This window comes from Passer domesticus, chromosome 8, assembly GCF_036417665.1.
Source record: "Passer domesticus isolate bPasDom1 chromosome 8, bPasDom1.hap1, whole genome shotgun sequence".
Classification (NCBI taxonomy): domain Eukaryota; kingdom Metazoa; phylum Chordata; class Aves; order Passeriformes; family Passeridae; genus Passer; species Passer domesticus.
The window spans coordinates 33,392,023-33,414,095 of record NC_087481.1 but is presented as its reverse complement, the minus strand read 5'-3'; the positions used below and the strand labels follow the sequence as shown (position 1 = coordinate 33,414,095).

At 36.9% G+C, this 22,073-nt stretch overlaps 1 protein-coding gene across 1 annotated transcript in view; it reads left to right on the top strand.

The window, feature by feature from the left end:
• NRG3 (neuregulin 3) overlaps positions 1-22,073 on the top strand; it is a 695,884-nt gene that overhangs the window by 153,016 nt on the left and 520,795 nt on the right. The window lies entirely within an intron of this gene.

Sequence of the window (22,073 nt, the reverse complement as noted above, 5' to 3'; positions counted from 1 at the left end):
CACTCTGCAAACCCCTCCTATCCCTCCTACACTTCTGCACTCTGGATGTTTACATGTCTGATTCTTCCACAGACCCTATTTTTAAATCCACATTTCAAGGAGCTATAGTGACATTATCTAATTTCTTCCTGCTGGCGACCATTTTCTGTAAAGAGTTTTAAAAGAATAATTACATTTCTATAAAGAATCCAAGTGTTCTTTATGGATTTGGGAAAGGGCAGTACTGGTTTCTCCAGAGGTATGATGGCAAGTGTTCTCTGAAGAGGCCTGACAAAATAAATGTATTACAGTCCATTGTGTCTGCCTCATAGCAAAGGAAACCTGGCTGCAGCCTTGCATTCTTTAGGAAGCCAGTTCTTCTGATATTGTATATACATCCCAGAACACCAAGACTTCCTATAACACAGTACTTCTTATGAAATTTCTAGAATCTCAATGCCTGACTCTGGCGTCCTGATAATCTCAGGAAGTAATAAACTCCTTTAAGGACATTATTAAATGCCTTTATTTCTGAGAGGAGCTAAGTCCTTATGGTCAATAAATGTCATTGATATAGTCTTGCTTCCTGTTGTCAAGTAGTTTTCAAATATATTCTCATTTCAGTGAAATAATTCTTTATTGTACTTTCAAATTGAGTGAGAATTTGTTTAGTCTGGGGTATGTTTTCAACTTTTTACTATGGCTATTTTCTCCATTAAGAATTCCTTACTTACGTATCATTTGTTCATTTTGGTAGTGTAGGATTCTCTGTAAGTAACTTTGAATTTGGATGTGCAAATGACATCCTGAAGTTCCCATTTAAGTTTCATTCTCTTGGAATAACTTCATCCCTCTTGACCATGCCTTATTTCTAATGTTTTCATTTGTGCAAGTCTTTAAAGGGCCAATGTTATGCACAAGCATTAGTGTGATCAGTATATTTTCCCTGGAGAAAGGATGGGGATAAGTACAGAAGGAGCTCAAGGTCTCAGGAGGAATGCTTTTCCCACGAGCACAAAGGCACAGCTACACACAGGCAGGCCAGAGCACATGGGGTTCCACAGAACACTCATGCAGGAGGAGTGAGATGCTTTGCACTGCCATACCAACGGAAATAATTGATGTTCATAACTTTGTCTCTTCCTGTGTATTGTCAAATGTGTGCTTTGTTATCCAATTGGCTGCTTATTGATAGCTAAACGGTGTTCCTGTGTCTCACACCCACTATTTCAGGCTTCTGATTCTCAGTGACACAAACTTTTCCTACATGTTTGACAAACACAAGTATCAAGTTCACATTCATTTTGAAACTATATCGAGATTATTTACAAACAAACAAAACCCTTAAGTGTTCTTTCAGTGCAGAAGTCAAGCACTCCAGGGATAGATTCACTCCCCATGAATAAACCAGTGCCTGTAGAGCAAGCCCTCAGAGGCAGAACTTGTGTCACATCACAAGTGTTCTGACAGTAAGTGAAGCAGAGACACCTGAAAATAGAGGTCATTGTGGACAAAAAAGGTCTTAGTTCTGATTAAAAGCAGCAAACCTCTCTTTGCTGTGTGAAAATAAAAGTCTGCTAGAGTTTAAAGACATATTTCTAAATTTTGTGCTCTTGTGTTTAATCCAAACTATTAAGTTAGCACCTTTCAGAGCTCGGTGGTAGTGAATGCTGTTCACTCCTTTTGTTGAGAGACTTAACCTTGCTGTTTTCATTTACATCATTTTTTTCCTGCTTTTTATAATATTTATATTATTTTTACTCAGGTTATTGCTTCTTACAACAGATTTCTCATGAGCAGCCATGCAGGTGTCTCAGGAAATTACAAAAAACTGTTATAGCTGGAAACTTAACTCACCCCAGCAATTTCTAAAGCAGTTCTGGAGTTGATGGGAATTAGAAGCGACTTACAGAACACACTGTGCTATGTCATCTCTCTGTGTGGAAGTCTGTAGTTATTTTGGTAGCACATCAGAAGACAGAACAATCTCTTCAGTAAATATAATTTATATTCACAAGTGTGTTTCTTCACTCTCTGTTCAGCACACAAACAAATACCTTTGTAAGAAACAGCCAGTGACATGCAAAATACACTGAGTTTTCTACTGTTCCACTAACCTTGAGAGAGTGAACTATACAAGGCAGCAATTGGATTTTGGATGACTAAATAATTTACATGTATCTTCTTGTGAGGCTAATGAATCACTGGGCTTTGGTTCCATACAAGCCATAATGAATAAATAATATTGATGAAGTTAGCTAAAGGAGTAAGACAAAGAGTCTGAAGAACTGAGTTGGAAGTGCCTGGGTGTTTTGTGTGTGAGCTGTTAAATTGCATACCAGCTTGAGGGGAAAATCTGATTCTCCCAAAACTGAAAAAAAAAACCAAACAACTTCCTGCAACTCCAGGGGAAACAGGTTCATGTCCAAAATTGAAGTGAAGAGGCCCATGCAAGGCTGTTATCAGTGATCAGACTGCTTCTGCTCAGGGAAGCCGTGCAGTGTGCCTTTGGGTGAGCACACTCTCCCTGAGGGCTCAGTCCCAAACCTCAGTGTCAGCAAGGCCCCTGTTCTCCTTTGACAGAGCTCAAACTGTTTTTATCTGCTTCAGAGCTGGTCATGGGTAATTTCCTAAGATTGTCTTTGTGCTATCAATAAAATCTCTTGCGTGCTGGTGTGTTAATTGTTCTTGTGTGCAAATACAACCTTATAACAAGCTGCAAAGCCTTGAACATCATCAGTTTTCATTGTTCACTGAATAAATAAAAGATCATTAAAACTTGTTAATAATGTGTAGCAAATAATAATGTTTACTGAGGCAATCTAAAATAAATAATATTAATGAGCATTCTCATACTGATATTAGTACAAATATGATCATTAACTTACCCTTTCTATACTTTTTATTGCGTTGTTGTTGTTAAGTATTCAATAATGTTTTTATTGTGCTGTTGTTAAGTATTCAATAATGTGGTTTTAATGAACTCTTATTTACTGAGCAATGAAATAGGTCTGTTAATATATTTAATTAGCCATGCAAAAATGTTAATTAGAAAAAAAACCCCAAAACACACACAAAGAAAAATGACATCTGCCTGGAATACTGCTGCTGCTGCAGCTCCCAGTCAGAAAGGTTGCCAGGCCCTGCTCATCTGACACTGACACAGACATTCAGGGCCAGGGGTAGGAAATGGTGCAGGTGTGAGATTTAAATCTGTGAGATTTATTCCACCGGATTGTCCAAACCTTCTGCGTAAATTATTAGAAGACACAATGTAGGCACAGTTTCTACATGGCGTTCACTAGAAAACATAAATTATTCTTCTTCTTTTAAATTAGGATAATTGGATCAGGCAGCTGGATATGCAAGTGCAATACTAACCATATGTTAATGCATTTTTTCTGAGGCTGCTTTCTGACTAAAACACTCTATCATTGGATTTATCAAGGAAAATTCAATGCTGCAGATGGTGGGAAATATTTCTTCTTGTTTGACAGATGCCAGTAGACTCCATGCAACTTTTTTCTTCATTATCTGCATGCAAGTAAATGTGATTTTTGTTGTTTTTGTTGTTTTTCTGTCCTCAGAAAATGGAAAATATGATTTCTCCATAAGGGAGCCTTCACATAGTGAAGTTTCTACTGGATGGGTTGAAAGATAATTAATATTAATTGAGAGATTTCAAGAGTAGAGCTCAGGATAAAGATAAGTCACTCTGGTGAAATACAACAAAAAAATCAAATCAATCAAACCATTTCAATGAATACATATTCTGATTATAGTAAATTGTGCACTCTGTACAACAGTTTAGTAAATTTTGTAATGTGGAATCCACGGTTTTCTCTTGGATGGGATCAATTTTTTCATATTCTCTCACCTCAGGTTACATTTACAACTTTTGCCATGCTTTTTTTTTAGTCTTCACGCAAGATATAAACATCTTAATTCAATTCATTGACTTCCAGATGGCAGCAGTGACTCACTTTGGGGAATGGTCTAGCTCAGGATAGTCACACTAGTGCTCAAAGAAATTTAATGTCATTCATATTTGTCACACAACACCTGAAAAATAGAATGTTGTAGTCTAAAGATTCATATGAGAGAGTGAGTTTCTGTAAATTTCCTTTCAGTAGCTTATTTGAAAAGCCTTTTCTCAATTTACAGTATCAAAAATCAATGTGATGGGTTTTGGCTTTTTTAAAAAATGCTTTGTTTTCATATTTAAATTAAGTATGTCAAGTACCATACTTAATCCTGATTTCGCTTTTAATTCTGATTTCGCTTTAAGGGGTTTTTTTGTTGTTTTGTTTGTTTTTTTTTTGTACAGTTGATTAGGGGTGAATTTTTAGTGTTGTCTCCACATTTAATGTGCATAACATTTAATTTCTAAAAGATGGTGTCCAGTATACTCCTGCAGTTAACGTAATAGCTTGGCTACTAATGTTAATCATCAGGACACTTAAAAATGAGGATAATGCAAATGTACATACAAGTAAATTCACATTATGTGAGACTTGTCTAACATTTATAATTAGGAGTCATTTAAAAAATGCATGAAAACGCCAGGAGGAAATTTAAAGTGACATGTATTACTATTATGCAAATCCAGCACTTACTAAACTCTTTATTCTCAGACTAAAATCTGCTATCTAAATAATTGCTTCACAACTAGGAATTATCATCAGCAGCCAAATTCTCTTCTCCCTTCCAACCCTTCCCTTGATCGTGTTTATTCAGTACTACAGCAGCACTCAGCAGTGTTGATAAACACTCTCAGTGTTCATTGGGTTAAGCTTCAGTGCCACGAGCCTCTGGAATCAGCAATCAGTGCTTACAAGGACTATACACACTGGAGTATGTTTAGCTGCTCTACCAGAACCTCAGCTGAAAGAGCATGGAACATTTCAGAGCTCATCTGACATTTGTTACCTTTTTTCTTGGTGAGGTCTGTAGCTTTTACATCTGCTCATAAATCATTTTTAGCCTAATGTGGTGCTGAGCCTTCTTCTTTTGCAGTAATAGCCAGGGTCCTGCCCAACAGAGGCAACACGAAGAGATACCCAGAGTTAATTATTTGGACAGATAATGGGGACTTTGCTTCCTCAGCAAGGGAAACAAAGTCAGTCATCCAGATTTGATAATAGAAAAAGATTCATTTAAGAGGCAGTTACAGATGGGGAAAGGTAAGTAGAGAATAAACTTCCAAAACAAAGTTCAAAAATATCAAACAAACATAAAATAATTAGGCCAAGCAAACTCTGCCTCGCTGTATCTGAAATCAGTGTTCCTGTTTCTCCCTATAAAAAGATTGATCCACCATGTTTTGTAGCAGGTCCACAGCACATACCTGGAGCAGCTGCTGCACAGTGAAACTTCCTGTATCAGTCCCTGCAGCTGAGCTACTGTGGCACTCCTGTGCTAGTACTTGTGGGGGTAGAAATCCCATTAGAATATGACTATGTTGGGGTGAAAAATTTGCACCATTGCTCCAACTCTTGTGTTTGATGTGAAAAATATGGGAAAAAATGAATAGCTGCTCTAATAGAAAACAAAATTTACTCCAAAAATTAGTATTTAAGACTTTAAAAATATGGGGTTTTTTTTTAACTTCCTTACACACGGGTTTGTTAGAGGTTTCTAAAATGACAGCTTGAAGTTTACCATTTAATACTTTCTTCAAAAGCAATCAAGAGCTGAATTTATTTGATATGGAGTTTGGATTCAATTTGCTTGACTTTTTTGCTGGCATTTGCACAGTTTTCATCTGAATGCATGCAAGATTGAGCAGTAACGACATATTTTATGAACTACCAGTGGGCATTTCATTGGAACAAGTATTTGTGGCAAAGTAATTAAAGAGCAGATTTTACCACATGAACCCTCCAAACAGCCACAGGTAAATATTCCCAAAAATGAACTCCCTGTATTATCTTAGTCAGATGAAGTGTCAACAGCAAGACTGATTTTGAGACATATTTACAAAACAAAGGATCATATTTCCAGATGGCTGGGCTGGTACTGATCCCACTGGTACCTAAGTTGCTCTTGCATCACTGATGTTCTGCCTCACACGTCTCCTGCTGTTTTGAGTTCACCACATCCACTTGTGTAACTGTACCACCAAAACCAAGAACTTTGAAATGGAACGGTGGTTACAGATGTGAAAAGGTACAACTAATTGGAGGAAGTGTGCCATCAAGCACAGGAGATTGGAATCCAACCTCCATCTACTGGATTGGAAAATTTTCACTATCTCTAATAAAAGAATTTTTTCTATAATTTAAACATTAAAAGAAAAACAAAGAAAATATTAAATATATTAAATAATTTATCAGAGTTATTTAGTCTAATTCCATCACAAAGGCAAACCCTTTGTATTTAGATATAGTTTATACTCATCATTTCTGGATATAACTTTGATAGTGCAGTTGCTATATCTGTAGAAGCCTAGCACATCTGCTATGTGAATCTGGGATGAAAAAATGTAGCCTTGCAATTCCCAGAAAATACTAGCACTGCTACCACCTCAGTATGGAAAAATGCCATAGACCTGGATCAAACTCACTTGAATCTAGCTAAATGTAAGGAGACTGTGAAACCAGTCTGCATCAGGCATTTATGTTTTGTCTATAGCCATGGAGATGGAGAAGGAGAGAGAACTCATGCTATTACATCGTGGTGCTCAGGATTCTTTGGCTGCATTACCTGTCAAGGCACTCTTTTCCTTTTAATTGAAGTGGAACTCCAGCTCTCAGATGAAGCACTTGAAATGCTGATGGCTACAGCTGGAGGGCCTGACCAAAGAGTGCCATGGGCTTCACTGAGGATTGGGAAGAGGAAGAGGGCAACCGCTCTCTGTGAAATATGGCCCAACTACTATTTTAAACAGTAGACTTTTAGAGGAAGGAAACCTTTCTTGTAGCAGTTTTGTCAGGTTTATTTTTAGAGGAATACCATGCAGCACACTTTCATTACTAAATTCTTCTCCCTGGAAGCAGAAGACGATTTCATAGTTGCTTAAACAATTAAGAACCATTTTTGCCATTTGCTTATTATCTTGTTGCATGTTAGAACTCTGCTGGGAGAAGGGATTTAAAGGAAGAGACACAGCTTTTATCACCTCTCCTGCTAAGGGAAGCAATAGATGCAAAGTTAAAAACATGACAAAAACCATGGTCAAAGCTGTCTGTACAGGAGTTCTGAAGAAAAGCCCTTGCCATTCAAAAGAAAAAAAATGAACAAGCTGCAGCTTGGCATTTCTTCTGTTGCAACAAAACTTATCCTCCTTTCCAAACAGTATAAATAGCAAGAATTCACTGACAGAAGGGAATTTCAGAAGCTAACAACTTCAACACAGTTGATTCCTTAATGGCACCAAATGGAGCTTCAGTACAAGTTGGTCTGCCAGTTCAGAAATGTCACATGATGCAGACCTCTGATTTTCTCACAAGAAATAAAGGATGAATCACTGACTTCTCTTAGGAGTCAGATTTTAAAATACCAACACTACATGTAACCTCCATGGCAATTCAAATGCTTTCCTACATTTTGGCGTTTAATCTCACTCTGCATGGTTTAAAATCAAATGTTTGTGCTGATGTAATTTAACTTTTAACCTGACTTCTTCCATAATTGCTTGTACTCTGGGTGTGTATGTGTATGTATATCTCCCTGTCATTCTTTTTTTCAATAATTTTAAAAGCTGCTATCCAATTTTAGCTCAACTGGATAGAAAGATACAAATCTGGGATAAATTCTGTTCCCACAAGATTTAGAGGAATATCTAGCTGGAAGAAAGTGGAGGGGAAAGGAGAGGGACAGATCTTTGTGGACATTCACCCCTGAGAACACAAAGCATATGGGCTGTCCACAGAACAGTGTGTAATACTGAGCTGGCCAGAGTGGTAATAATAATATTTAACTAGAAAGTAAGACATGCTAATAAATAATTATGAACAGGGTCCTTGAAAAGAAGAACAAGGGCAGGGACAGGTCAGTCTGTATTCAATAGGGTCTCTTCACCTTGTAAGAGCATTAATGCAATTCTGCTTTGTATTGACAGATGTGAGAGTCCCTTTAAATTTCCATGGTAAATATACATGGCCTAAATAACATGGTGTATGGCCTATATAAGATTTCTTATTTAACAAGGAAATTGCCAGAAAGAAAATCAACTCAGAAAATCATAACTGAGACTCTATATTAAAAATTATATGCTGGGTATATTACTATTAATAGAACATTAATGTTGGAAAGGTTGGAAAATTGTCTGGTTAGTTGAAGGAGAAAAAAAGTAATAAATAAGGTAGAGTGACCTTTTGGAGCTGGAAAATAATTTTAAAGAAGGAACTACATTGTTATCATCTTACAGAAGTTCAGCAATTTGGCACTTGCATATTAGAGGCACCTAAGGCCCACATGACAATTGTTAATGTGCATGTACATAGGAGGCAGATGCTTCTAGAGATGTGTGCAGAAGGCAGAAGCCTTGTTTTTCCAAAGGCTTGAAGATTAAAGGTAGACTATTAGCAAGAAAATGGAACAAATAAAGCTGTGAGGAGCTTTTCTTTAGCAGATAAATGAGGGTGCTTAGAAATATGGTAATAAGGTTTGAGAGAGAGTGGCAGTGTTTTGTAGCTGATAAATGCACAGCGTAACAGATCATTATTTCACAACTCAGAGCAATCCTAAGCGTGAATCTTGTCTAATGAATATAAAATTATTTTTACTTAATTTTATGCCAAATAAACTTGCTAAACGATGTTATGTTTGCTAGAGGTTTATGCTACCCCACCCATTATGGTAAACTGCTTCTTATCTTTTAATACATAAACAAACTATTCAGATTAAAAATTAATTTCAAAAATGTACCAAGTTACACAACTTGTATTTTCTTTCTTCACTGAAAGCAACCATCAAAGACTATGAAAAATATCAGTTTTATGAAGAAATGTATGAGTTCAGGACATAAAAGGGGTCAAATGTACCTAGGACAATAACATTTCTCAACAGTCGATATGTTAATGATGCACATTTTTCACTGCACACTCAAAAAACTTTTTAAGGTCCACAGCATAATAACACTTTATAAAATAGTGAGAAGGGAAGCAGCAGTTCAAGTGAGAGCTGTAATTATTTCCTGTAGCAGGTGTGTTCCCTTAGTTTTGTAAAAAGGTAATGAAGCTGCAGTAGGACATTTGAAATGAAATGACATTTGTCATTTGAATTCAACAATGCTGCTTCAACAATTCAACTTTTCAAGCACCCAGGCAATAAGCTTAGTAGAGTTTCAAATATGAGTTAATGTCTTTAGCAGCTAAATAATTATTCCTATGAGATGGTGTTTCTGTATCAGCTAAAAGTCTTCATCAATAGAAGTTAAAATTAATTAAAACATTGAGAAATTATTGCAGACTGTGTTACTGCCTAAAGATGCAGGGTTTTATAAGTGCTTAGGAAGGCAGTTTATTTCCCAGAATCAAAAAGACATATTTAATATAAGTATTTTCTTATAATACATTTAAAATTTCATTAACTTGTTGATCTGGAGAGGAATTGTCAAGGAATTATACTTTACTGTCCTTGTAACCATGGAAGAGTATAATGCATAAGAGCTGGCTAAATTTGAGTTTGGTTGTATAACAACATCTCAGGGAAAAAAGATCTAATGGAATGATATTAGCGTATCTGTACATATATTGTGACAACAGTAGCCTCAAGGATGCATTTCTGCCACATTAACTCATTTCAGATTTCATTTATAATGTGGAGAGCCTGCAACTTGTGCTCTGAAAGGAATGTCCTAAAGCTAGGACCTATCAGTCTGGATAGCTCACCTTTTTCTTCTTGAGTTAAACAAGGATAAACAATGAAAATAAAGTATCTGAAATATGGAAGGAACCTGTAAAACAAACCTGGTTTCTCTCTCTCTCTTTCTCTCTTTCTCTCTCTCTCTGGATCTCTTTCTCCCCCATTGTTTTGCCTTAGAAAATTACAGAAGCATCATTTAATAGGAATAAATCTATTTAAATAATTGGATGTCAAATATTTGCCTGAAAAGGTTCCTCTTCTAAGAAACTTTATATTATGTGCCAGAAAAACAAAATCACTGTCCTCTAGCACTGTATGATTACTGTTACAGTTCTGCTGTTAAATTTGTGGTGTGATAGTATCTGGTTCAGAAAAATTAACAGAAAAAAGGAAAACAAGGAGCTGAATCCTGAGCAGTATGATTCAATGGCATTTGATGAGAACAGATTTAACATCACAGATGATCTGACCCATAAAATATCTGGAAATCATGCATCCATCTTTGCTTTGGAAAGAAGCAGTATTGGTGGGAATTGGCAATCAGGCCTTCTGACAAATATTGAGATTTTCTAATAGTAATTACTGTAAACTCTGAAAGCATCTGCAAGAAGGATCCAAACATGAAATGCTGCCAGGAGCTGATAATAAAGCTTGTCTTTAGTAGCTGTAAGTTACTGTGGCTGGTGTGGATCTGCACTAGTGGCTCTTGAGTTTAAAACGAGAGGCTGTGCAAAGAGCAAAGCAAAATAGCAAACTCTGAACACTGTAGGGTACCCATATTGTAGTTTATTCCCAATGAAAAACAATTTCCTGCGACTAAAACCTGCAAAGCCTGGCTTCTGCTTATGCAAATGCTTATATTGAATAAAGAATTTATTTCTTTTCCAGTGAAGTAGCACCAGGGAAGATGTAGATTAGATGTTAGGAAAACTTTTTTCACTGAAAATGGGATCAGGCATTGGAACTGGCTACTCAGGGAAGTGGTGAAATCACCATCCCTGGAAGTGTTCAAGGTTGTGTGAATGTGGCTCTTGGGGATGTGGTTTAGTCCACGGTAGTGTGTGTTAAAAGCTGGGCTTGATGATCTTAGATGGCTTTTACAATGTTAATGACTGTGAAGTACTGCAGAATGGATTAACAGCTGGAGAAAAATCCCTAAGAAAGATGCAACTAACAAAGAGTAATTGATACCCCCAATTGCAGGGCAACTGCCTTTTATATGTGTACACAGAAATCACTTAAAAAATTGCTTAAAGCCCAAAACTGACTGAACAGTGGACTGGACTGCCATGTTTCCTTCACGGAATTGCAGTATCTTATCTGCACAAGCATTTTTCATGAAGCTGCTTCATTTGCAGTTTTTCATGTCTAGCGTCTGCAGCCTAAATGGATCTGTGACATTTGACAACACATGCAGGTTTGGTGCCTGAGAAATGACAAACACATCCCAGTAAAAAAATGAGAAACTGTCTGAGTATCTTTTGGTCTCTGTAGCAGTTCAAGGGAAGGAGGTATATCCATATGTCAATTGTAGTAGGGTTTGTAGCAACGTGTTTCATAAACCTGATCTTTGGGACTGACCATTAAACCCCTGAAATGACAGAAAGCTCGAGCAGGTGGGCAGGGGGCTTGTATGTCTGATGCTCAGGGACCACTGCAGGTGTGTGACCAGCACAGGGGTGTGACCAGCAGGGCGGGGCTGCCTTGTTCAGGGTAATCAGGTACCAGTGGCAGCAATCCCTGCTGTCAGTGGATTCCTGAATCCCAGCAAAAGAGAGGATGTGTGCCTGGGGCAGCCAGGCCAGCCGGGCAGGACTGAGCAGGGGGCTCAGCCCAACAAGGGTATAAACCCTAAACAACTGCCAAAAGATTTTTAAAGACAGCAAGTCTTGAGCTGGCTGGTACCTCCCTGCTCTCTTCCAGCCTAGTGACAGCACAATCCAGGGATTGGCACTGGAAATCACGTGGGTATTGGGGTTGAACTATTTATCAGATTTTTTGCTAAGTGCATATGGTGACCTGCTAAGTCAGAAATCCTTTGTAATACATGTTATCTTTAAATAAGTAAATTTTATATTAAATATAATTCCCTCCATGCATGGAATAGCCAAAATATTCTGGTCAGAGATTATTGAACTCTTACACCTTCACATAAAAAAAAAAAAAAATCAGTTTAGTAATAGCTGGCAGGGCTGAGGAACTGTGTGGATTGATTTGTACAGGATGCCAGTGAGGATAAAAGGTTCAATAGCACCTTTGTATTTCACTGTGCTTTGGAAGTAGCATAATTTTTCACAAAGTTTTAAGATAATATTCTTCTGAGTCACTGACCAAAAGTTTCCTTATCTAAATGAGCTAGTAAAACAAACCTGGCATCAAAGGCTGCAATTATTGTTTTGGCAAATGAAGAGGAAAGTGAAGCAGATTTAACATTTTAAAATGTACTTTATAGTTAAGCACTACACTTTCCAAGTGTGAAATGGGGGAATTAAATTCAGTATTAGGGCTCCAAAATAAGAAATTTTATCAAATTATTCCTTCCATCTAAAGAGTCAAGTAAATCCAGTTATATTTTCTTTCTGAACTATTTTAAGCTTTATATGCTTTTGGATGCATTGGGTATTAGTTAGAAGGATGGTGCTATCATCCTGTTTCTTATGTGAATGATGACATTTTTATGGTGACCACTGTTGCAACAACATGGTTATTCTGAATTTATATTGAAAATCCTATATATTAACTCTGTGCAAAGAGTATTAACTTCAAGTCAAGAAAGAGAAAGCTTTTGAGACAAATATGTTAAGCCAGCATAATTAAAACCATTCATTTGACAAAATTAGCTAGAAAATACAGGATACACTCATATCTAACTATTGAATACATAATGTGAATCTCTGTTTACAACATAGTGTGGCAGTATTTTCTTAAGAGAGGTAAATATTATGTGTTGCTGTTATTACTGCTTTTGTTTGTTTGAGTTAATTTGGTTTGCTTTAACTGAAAATCATCACAGTATAACACTAAAATGTTGCCATGGTTGTTCTTTTCAAAGTCAAAAAAATTATATGTCATCAGTACCAGGACAAAGTAGCTCTGTGGACAAAAGTCCACTGACTTTTGCAGAACTGGCATCATCCTAAAGTCAGTTTTGGTGACTTTGTATGAGTGTGAGTCTACATTTGTGTGCATATTGCATCTTAGACTCTTCAAGGTTCAGGACTGCATGGTTTTACTTCTAGTCTCTGTCATCTAAATTTGTATTAATACAAAATTGGGAATGATATATATCTGCCACTATTTATTCACCATGGCCTGTATTGGAGCTTTGCTTGGAAATGCAAATGCATGTAAAGCACAGTTTAAAATTCTACTGCCCCTGAACACATTGGCAATTCCTGCCCCTTACAAATTGCCCACTAGTGCCAGACTGTAAATGTAGCAAGATATTCTCAAATGTCCTGTCTCATGTCCTGGGAAATGGGATACTTCTGTGTGAAAGCTGAACTGTTTACACTGCTCATCTGAGTTGTCTTTCTTCTGTATGTGGCTGCATCCCTGTTACAAATGTCTTTCCTTGTGCTTTACTCTTTTGAGACAAGTACTGTGTGCAAGGGAATGGGGTACCTGTGTCCCCTTAGCATTGCCTATTTCTGCAGGGACAGGATGAATAATGAAACACAGATTTAAATCTTTTGCTGTACATTAATGTATTTAGATCCTTTTTCTTTTGGGGGGGAACAGCACCCAGTAAAAACACTTTTAGTATATCTGATCAAATGTTTTACAATGAACAATGTATTTAAGGGTGCTGGGTTTGTTTTTGTGGGGTTTTTTTTGTTTTTGTTTTTTTTTGTTTTGTTTTGGTTTTGGGGTTTTTTGGTTTGGCTCATGCTTATACTGGAGTGCTGATTTTTTTGATCATCCTTAATAAAAGGGCTAAGTTTGCATAAGTGTGTGCCTAGCTATAACTTTGAAACTGTTTCTTAAGTGTATTATTTCTCTAGTCTGAACTTGAACTGTGCGATTGGTCTAAATGTATTGATTTTCTCTGACTGGATGACCAAGTTATGTTATGCAAGTTACTATTTCTTCTGCCAGAATTATATTCAGTTGTGTATTGTTTTTTTGCTTAATCTATTTACCTGGCTAGAATTTGAGTCTCAGAGGATGGAAGAGCATTGGAGGTGTTATTCACCACTGGTTTTGCAGAAGCTTTCATTAAACACAGTAGGCATGAGTCAGCTCTTATTAGTGTGCATGTGTTATTTGATTTCATAATTCAACTGTGCACAAATGTATACTTACTTATAATCAGAAGTGATCTATTGTATAACTTAGACTTTGAGTATCAAAGAGAAAAGAAGTCACTTTATAGAGGATTGCTTGTCCATCTTCTGGATATCAGGCAGCTTGTACATTTAAAACCAGAAGCAGTGGTCATAGTGAACTCCTCTGTCCCTTTCTTTTGTCTTTCTCTAAGTAGAATTGAAGGTCAAAGGGCATCCTGTCAGAAGAGTGTCTCTATCTCTAAATGATCCTATCATGATCTCTATCTCTAAATGATCCTATCATGATCTCTATCTCTAAATGATCAATATATATGAAAAAGGACAGGGATAGAAAATCATTTACAACTTAAAACAAATAGGAAAATAGCCATGCTTGGTGTTAAAAGTTTAATATTTTTAATAGACTATGAACTTTGTACTTAAATTTAGCATTTTAACATCTCTGTAACTTATAAATAATTTTTCAATGCAATATATTTTCTGTAGACCACTACAGTTAGTCTTTGCTTGATATTACCTTTTAAATTATTGAGGCGGTTTCATACAATGCATCACCTTTATTCATTATTAAGAAGGCAAGCCACAGAACTCCCATATTTTCACTTGGGTGCTATTAATATAACAAGAAGGGAGCTAACCAAGGCAGGGCAAGAATAAGGATTGTACAGAGAGAGAACATTTCAGCTGAATTTTCTTCTTCACTGGAGAAAAAAGGATAAACATTTAAGTCAACATAACAAAAATACTGGAATGAATAAGCTGCAGCTGTAATTGAACTATTGATTATTTTCTTATTTTTAGCTAACATTTTAAAAAATACATAAATGCTAATGTACTAGCAACAGAACTGATAATACTTCTGTTATTCTGAATTATAAAATGTAATGTTGCTTTTTTTTAACAGATGAGATGAGAAAATAATTTCAAATACACAAAGTAGGATTTCCATATTCATTGGAATGTACACAATGTTTGTAGAACTTTATTTATTTACTCATAATTTTTTGCTTATATTATATTCCAAGGTAAATGATAAGAATACACAGAAGATAAATGTTTGTTTATAACCTTACCTTTTCTATATACTTCAACCTTTTTTTTTTCATGAGGCATTCAGAGCTCTGCACTGACAATAAAATTTGAAAGCCTGTTTGCAAGGGTTGTTTTGGGGTTTTTTTTAGAAATCATTTTTTCCTTTTCACCTTGTCTACATCCTTAATATGTTTTTACTTGCTTCATCATGAACACTTATGCAGGATTTTATTAATGCAACAGAAATCAAGTGGACAAGAACAGTTCCCTTGTAGATAGTAGGATTCATTATTCACTTAAAGAGTGTTGCCTTCTTTTGAGTGAACATCACTTTACTCAACCAAGCAGCAGAAGAAGTGCAATGGAATTCAGAGGTTTGAACATGAGAAACTGCAGCAATAGGTTTCTCAAAACATGATCAAAGCCAAATCTTGAAAAAAAAGCTAAGGCTGAGTTGTAGCTTAATATTTCATTTGTCATAATGAAGAAATTTATAAAAGCATAAATCTGAATGTGAAATTACTTTAGAGACAAAAGAGGAAATATTAATTAGCTCATCTTTCCTATTCATGTCTGCTGAGAAAAATCGGGTAGTGGTGGATTTATTTTCAAAATCATCTTATTTCCTATCTCAGGTATGGTGAAAACAGGTAATAATAGGTAATATTTTATTAACCAATTCAGATTGTGCATTTATTGTAAAAAGTCTTTAGGGGAGCTAATACAGGACCTGTTACTTGAGTGAAACTAGAGCATGACTTTGGCTGAAAGGTAAATTGAGCTTGTTGCATGATGGGGAGTCAGCATGAGCTGCCTAGTCTCAGATAATCTTTCTCCTGATTGCTTATATAACATGTTGACCTTGGAATAATTTCCTGCCAGCCACAGTGAGAATTTTGACTTGACAGTTTCCACACAGTAAAATTTTGGATTAAATTATTTAGGCATCTGGATGCTCAGTTGCTTTAATTTTATATTGCTGCTAAAATAATGAGAATTTTAGACAATTCATGTCTTTAGTAACTACATCCCTTCTTTGATATTAAGAGCATTTGATATTAAGAAACCCTGCTTTGCAGCTAAACTGAAACTGCCAGCTCTATAACTAAAGTCTATTGAAGTTATCAAGGTACAACAGAGACACTTCCTACACATTTTGCTTATGCAGCAAGGATTGGTACAAGAGATAAGAGCAAAATTATGGGATCCTTCTGTCCTGTGTGTCCTTCATGAGTTTTGCAGGTAACTAAGTATTCCTGTGGGCATTTTTGGAAGAAAAGAGAAAGAAAGGGAAGTCTTTCTTTGCTTCCTCCTCCATTAACTTTTAGATAGATCCTTTGAGAACAACATTTCAATCACTTTCATATTTTTTATTTGAACTACCATTAAAATTTTATGGTGTTATTTAGTTCTTTTTTTTTATTTGTGTGTGTTTTGATGGCTTTTCTTTTGGCATTACCCATTAATACATTTAATTGGGTCAGAATTTACATCATCCTCATTTGAATAGGTTTTAGGACTTGGTGCTATACTGGAAAATCCCAAGATTAGAAGATTAGAGGTAAACACTTGGGAAAAATGTGTCTGCAAATCGTAGACAAATCTATTTGCAAACCATCAGATGGAATTATTCCGAATTGCTTTATCAGTTTTACTGACACCAGTGAAGATTGTTTTTCCTGGTAAAACCCTCAATCAGATGAGGTGGGGTGAATATAGTGCAGCAGAAGGATATCCATTTGTCCTTGTCAGGATACTCATAGTCACATGTTCCTGGCAGTAAGTACAGACAGACCAGCAAGAAGAAAACTGAGTGTATTGCCAAATAATCCCCTGACACTGCTGCTGGATCTGCTGGGGACTATCATTGCTGATCAGCACAGCAGGCCTCTAATATCTTATTTTCAAGTAACAACCTGGGAAAAATGGTGTTCTATACTAAAGCTGACTACACAGTCAATGATAGCTCAGTAATGGAAAAAAGTGAATTATCAAATGAGAACACAACAGTGATAACAAAAGACTAAAGTACTCTAAGAAATGTTGTTTGTATTCTTTTGTAAATGGAGGAAGATCAGGTAAGTATTTAAAACTCTTGGATTCCTCCTCTCCATTAAAACATATAATAATGGCAAACAAATAATCAGCTCTTTATAATACCACAGAAGTAAAGAACAACAGCTGCTGAGTGAAATAACAAAAATCAGTGATGAGCATCAAAACTGAAAGAATATGGAATATGCAGGAATTACAGGAACTTATCATGTTCAGTAATGAATGTCAGGAAGTGCTCAGTGTTTCCACCTAGATCATCCTATTCGTCATGTCCAAAGTAAAAATCTTTCATTTTGGATGGTCTTAGAAGATGGACAAATTGGCTGTTGGAGTTTTCACATGGACTTCACAGCACTCTGGGTGCAAAAACTATTGGATTGCCTGAGAAAAATTGTCACATTGATCAGGTATTTTGGGGGAAACAATGGTAAATCATTTCTTTTTGGGGGAAAAAATGAACCAACAAAACCCCAAGAACAAGACCTCAGTTCTACAGAATGTGCTTTTATCTCTGGACTGATGATTTGGGATCCAGTGGATATATAACAGGGGTGTGGGTAATGCTGATACAGCATCTATGTGTTCTGCTCAGATTATGTCTGCTGAGAAACTCGATTTTAACTTTGACAGCCACTTTTATCTTTCTTCTTGATCTGAGGCATTTGAAAGGACACGGAGAAAGGCAAGTTTTTAGACTTTAGGTATCAACCACTGTTTTAAACTTTAAGCTGTAGCTGAAGGCCATCTGTGGAACATGGGTGGTGCTCTTTGGCTGGTTTGTGCTGTGTGTAGAGGCTTGCACAGATGGCAGTAACAAGAATGAGCCTTCTGCTGCCTGTCTGGGAATTTTTTCCCTCTCTCTCAGCAGAAATGCCATGCACCACAGAAAGCCTGGGAACAGGGGTGTTCAGAAACTCCAGACTGAACATCACTATTTCTATGGAGTTTCCAAGGGGGCACAAAAAGGGCAGCAAAGTCTGCATCTCTCCATGAACTGGGTCTGACAGGAGTCCTGAAAAGCAAAATGTAGTTTAACCTTAGTAAGGTCATGAGACCACTATAACAAAAAAAAGAAAGTCTGCCTTTTGCTTCAGGCTTCCTGGCATGAGAAACACCAGGTTTTTAAACACAGAATAAATGCTCCTTTTTAAAAAAAAGACAAGAAAAACTTGGGTGGGGGGTGATTGAGGAGGGTTCATCTTCAAGTCAGCACAAGTAACACAGAACAAGAGTTGTTTGCAGATCTGTTGAGGCAGAAAATGTCATTTACATAGCTTTTATCAAAGTAAAACCATGCTGTCAGAAGTAGTAGAATTTTAAATTTCAAGTCCATGATTCATCCAGTTGTTCTATTTTTCCAATCTGTTCAATGCTCTGCAATCCTCCATCTCTTATGGAAAGTCCTTCACTTTCCCACCCATTTAGAACTGTTTTTCTTCTTTGTCTTCCTTGCTTCCTTGTGGCATTGAATCACTTCATGCCCTGAGATCCCACTGCCTCCCTGTGCTGTTAACACACCCATTCCTTTCACCACCCTGCTGGCACAGCACCCTCCACCTGCATTTCCCCTGTCCTGGATTCCAGCTTCCTCTTCTTGTGCCTCTTCTATCCCCTTTCTTTTTTCCTCCCACCCTTCAAAGTACCTTAGAATACTTTGTTACACTGTTGTACAGCCACACTTGGTCTGTCACGGGACCCTTTCATTTCCCAATCTTCAGTGAGAGTCACCTGATAGAAATCTGTCCTATCCAAAGGTAAGGGGAAATCTCCACCAGCCCTCTTTTGTTTTGCTGCTAGCATCAGCCAACAGAGGCTGCTACAGGGTGGAGTAGCTATGGAGGAGCCATGGTTCTCTCTGGTGTGGAGACTTCTTAGTATTTCATTTGGATTAGCAAGTTAAATCCAGGAGGCCTTTTTTCTAACTGTGAGATGTGTAATTTGGTGCTGCAAAAAAACTTCAGTGCGTGAAAATGGAGCATAAAAGGTATTTTTTTACTGATTCAGTCAAAAATGTGATTGCCTGCTTATTAAACTATCACAGGTTTGAGCCATTAGAACAGATCTTAGTCTTTCCCTTAGCTGAAGTAGATTTTGTAATGATGGCTTTGAAAATTTTTAGTGATTTTTGTTATAACAGTCCGGTATATCCAAACCAGGGAACTCAGTATTGCAAAGAGTCAGGACTGAAACAAACCACAAGTGCTATTAATAGAGACCTGCTGCCACTGAGAATACAGGCTGAGATGCCTGTTGGAAGCCCAGGCCTTAATCTAAGGAACCATTTTCTAAGCAGGCACTCTGTCAAAACAAGCTGGACTGCTGGAACACCACCCCGAGAAGATTAATGCCTAACCATTGTGTTTAATTTAAACTGAGCTTTCTAGACGAGCTCAAAGGACTCTGACCCATAGTTCCCAGTGAAAGTGAACCCCTGACTTCCCTAAGCCTCATTGAAAACCCTAGCATGAGGTCATTTAAAGTCTGGCTTCTGAGTGTCCTCAGTGTTTGTGCAGATATGCTGCACATCCTTCCTCACTGCCTCCCTGTACTCACTGCCTCCACACTGGGATGTGCAGGAGAGGGAAGTGACCAAACTCTGGCCATAGCTACCTTGGGGAAGAACACCTTAAATAAAAGTATAGTTTTGATGGCAACTGAATGTCTGATTTTAAATTATTCATTTTAGAGTGGGATTTGGATACCACTACACATGCATTTGCCTCATTTCAGCAGATTATTTGCCATGAAAACTGTCACACTGACAACTTTTGGGTAAGTTTTATGTGTCTATCCCAGGCTGAAGGGATGCCTTTTAAAGGAAAGCAGCTGTCAGAAACATCATCAGTAAGTGCCTGTTGATGGAGTAGGGTTTGTTTTTGACACCTGTTAGGGAGACAGCCCCATCATCTCATCTGCCACCAGGCCATAAGCAGCCATGTGATTTCTTTTGATATCTGCTTCCCTGGAGGGAATTCCCTTTAACAACTGCAAGGTGGGACTGGTCCTTTCATGTTTTATAGCAGCCTGATTCAAGTCAGTGAGGACCAGAGGAAGCCCCAGGATTCTAATGGACAATAAGCCTCTGTAACTGAATTGCATTTTACTCTTTTTTGGGTTAAGCTATGTTTTTATATTTGTGCTAACACGTACTGGTTCTATTCTTAGAGCAGGATAAACCAGAAATCCTTAAAGGCCTTGTGCCTTTATTACCATTTAGGTCTGAGATGCCTTATTTGTAAATGTTCATAAGGGTCACAATGTTTTGATATGTTTTTTAGGGAGGGGTTACATAGCAGTATTGTAGGGTCAGCTAGCTTCAAAATCCAGGAGTGATTATACAAACATTAGGATTTGTTGACATAATAACTACAAAAATAGATGAGACTCCTTGTTTTAGTGAGGCAAGGAATAACATATGTGCAACTAAGTCCTTTACATTCTGTTGTAGGAGCATATCTTTCTTCACACAATCCAATAAAAAAAAAATAGGGAATCTTTTAAGAGTGCTTGACAGGCCCCTGATAGGTGCCAGATTAATTTAGTGAAGCACAGCACAGTGCCACTAATACTAATCCCTTTTCTAAACTTCCATTCAGCCCCTTAAAGCCTTTACCTTCTGCAATGTCTGGGTGTGCAAAAGCATAAGAGATAAGGAAAAGGGGACAGTGAGGCACTCAAAAAGCTGCATGGAGCTAATCAGTGATCAGCTTTCAGTGGCTCCAGAGGTGCAAGCTTGCCATAGCTGCTTAATGTTGTCACATGAATTGCATTTACAGCCTTCAAAATTTTAACTTGAGGAGAGTGCATGCACTTTTGAAAAGTTTAGAGATGCAAGTGAAGTTTATTTCATAATTACAGTAGGATTCATGAGATGAAAAATTACTTCCTCAGAATTTTTGTATTATCTGGGTTTTTATAGTAATACGACAGCTCCATAAATCTCTCGTTTTGCAGTCATTCTATTATTGTTTGAAATTGAGAGTGCAATGAAGATACTGATATGTTTGAAACTGTCTGTGTCAAATCATCTCCAGAGAGCTCTGTGTCTTGCAGAATTTAACCTTGTGCTCTTGTAGCACAGATCTCCTCTCTTGAACTGTAGAGAAGTGCCCTGAGCTAATGATACATTTTTCATCCATATGTGTGTATCTGCATGTTTGCTGCATGACTTCATTTATGACTTGATTTTCCTCTTCATGGGTACTCTCATGTTGATGTTCTGGAGAAAAATATAATGAGATTTAGTTTCTTTTTCAAGTGAAGTTGAAAAGACTTTTGTTCAAATTCTGTGATACTGAATAAATCCACAGCTTTATTAACTGAATGCTCCCGTACAAATTTACCCCAAATGAAGGCCTGACATTATGTATTAGATTTGAAGATTAAAGAAACAAGTATATAAGTTATTTAAAGAAGTGTCTAACGTGCAATGCATATATTACAGTGTGTCTTTCCCAGTTAAACTTCTATTGAAAAGAAACTTTACATGAAGATGTTTTAAATATTGTACAGCTATTGACATACTAATTAGTAATAATATTATAGGTGTTAATACCACAGAAATGTGTTCTCTTTTGGAAACGTGTGATGAGAAAATTAAGTTCAAGTGTTCAATGAACTGCGTTGTGGGTATGCTGGTTAGAAACCACTAAATGGTGAAGGCTTTGGTGATCTGTGCTGCTTAAAAATTGAAAAAAACAACCCAGATATGGTATTTTTGGTGAGGTTAAGTGTGCAGCCTATGACTGTTTTGGATGAGTAGTAAAGAATGTTACTACAGTACCTACCATAGTAAATATATTTAGTAAAATAATAACATTTTAATGAGCTGTGTTGTAAGTGAAATGAAAGTAATTAAAGGAGCTAATAAGAGTTTAGCTCTGGAGTGTTTATCAAAATAATTAAATT